The following is a 2,266-nucleotide window of genomic DNA, read 5'->3' on the forward strand; positions in this document are numbered from 1 at the left end:
CTAGGAGTCAGGGCCGACTCTATGGCAAGTAACAACAACATATGTATATAACATATATTTTTATACATAGTATATGTATATATATTATATATATATATATTATATATATACATTTTATATATAGTATATGTACATATATTATATATAATATATGTATATATATGCACACACACACACATATATGACATTTTAACCAATCTTCAGCCCATTCCCCTAAGCAAAGCAGACACACACTTGTACCTATTCTAGCTGCAGTGAGATTCTCTGGGATGGGATAGGAAGAGCTAAGAGGAGTGGAGATGCCCCCATGTGATATCAAGTATGTATCTTCTATCCCTAACAGAGTAAAGATGCTGTTTCTGGATGCCAGTTTGTGTCCTCCCCTCTTTGTCTTCCCCTCTTTTCCTTCTCCTTCTCCACCCCTCACCCCCTTCTTTCTCACACCTATGTTTGTGAAACAACCTTAAGATCCTTTTGCAAAAGCAAAGCATAGCAGCTGGGGATTGTTTGTTTCACATACCTTCTGGCAGTGCCACTCCACAAACGTCCAATTTGCACTTTGGTCCTCCCAGTCTATAGGAAATGTTCATTATCTTATTTTCTAGCAGTTCTTTCCTATGTGTGCATGTATGTGGGGTGGGGGTTCAGGGATGTCCTTTGGTTTCTGGGCTTAACTATTATCATTCTGATGGAGAGACAACTCTCAGTGGTTGCAAGTCAGACCAGCCTTTCTAACAAGAGAATAGATAGGTACTTAATAGAAGCAATGGTTCGCTGCAACCAACATCTTATTTGCATCCATGCATATCAACAATGCAATTAGGGCAAACTTCTTTGAGAATTAGATTGAGATGGTAATTAAAGAATTGTGTTGTGCATTTTAATGTGATCATAGAGAAGTAAGTTATTTGTTATTCTCTCATTTGGGGGTGGGGGGGGGAATGCCCAGGGACCTTTAAATGAAAAGTCTCTCAAAATTTCACTGGCAATGGGGAACTGAGGAAAGGAGAGGAGCTCTGGTAGCATAGTGGCTAAAGCACTTGACTGCTAACCAGAAGGCTGGCGGTTCAAACCCACCAGCCACTCCTCGGAAGGAAGGTTGGGCAATCCTACTTCCGTAGTGATACTGCCTCGGAAACCCAAGGAGGGGTTGCTATGAGTCAGGTCCAACTTGACAGCACATGAAAACAACACAAGCTAAGTGGAAGGAGGCCCTGGGTGGTGCAAACAGCAATGTGCTCAGTTGTTAACTAAAAAAAAGTTTGAGTATGCCCAGAGAGGTGCCTTGGAAGCTGCTAGTATTTAAAAAAAAAAGAAAAGAAAAGAAAATCAACCATTAAAAACTATAAGGAGTACAGTTCTAACCAGGCCCACGTGAGGCTGCCATGAGTTGGAATCAGGGCTTTGAGCTGGTTGGTCCACTTTGACCCCCTGCTGAGAATTTGCCTTTCCCCCCTAAATATACTGAGTCGGAATCTACATTTTTCAACAAGATGCCCAGGTGATTCTTATGTCAGCTGGGGGTTTTGTTAAAAAATGTAGATTCTGAGGTCAAATTGGAATGAACCCGTTCAAAGCCCCGGTTGTAATTCACTCAACAACTGGAACTGAAACTAGAAAGCAGAATATATTATAATGACCAGCTCCTGTAATCCCTATCACCTACCTCCATTCAAAAGGAGGTTGTTGTTTTGTTGGGTGCCGTCGAGTCAGCTCCAACTCATAGTGACCCTATCTGTGTACAACAGAATGAAACCCTGCCTGGGCCTGCACCATCCTCACAACTGTTGCTATGCTTGAGGCCGTCGTTGCAGCCACTGTGTGAATCCTTCTCGTTGAGGGTCTTCCCTGTTTTTCGCTGACCCTCAACTTTACCAAGCATAATATCTTTCTTCAGGGACTGGTCCTTTCTGACAACACAGCCAAAATAAGTGAGATGAAGTCCGGCCATTCTCACATCTAAGAAGATTGGTAGAGCCATTGAGTTTGAGCATTATGGACCTAACAGTTGTGGTATTTCCCCTTTATCCTAGTGAAATAAGAAGTGGTTAAGAGAACTGCCTTGAGACTGGGAAGGTCTACATAAGGGAAAGCTGATTGCCTGGCTAGGCCTTGCCGTTGCCACCATGAGCTAGGAAATAAGTATTGTGAGTGACATGTGCCCCTGTAAACTAAAGACTGGTGCTTATTTTCTGCCTGGTGAGTTCAGAAAGTCTGAGATTGACTAATGCTACCCAGGAAAGCAAGGGTTTTATATAAGGAGCAC

The sequence above is a fragment of the Orycteropus afer genome, unplaced genomic scaffold (genome assembly GCF_000298275.1).
Source record: "Orycteropus afer afer isolate SDZICR_OR568_19922 unplaced genomic scaffold, OryAfe1.0 scaffold00222, whole genome shotgun sequence".
Taxonomy (NCBI): Eukaryota; Metazoa; Chordata; class Mammalia; order Tubulidentata; family Orycteropodidae; genus Orycteropus; species Orycteropus afer.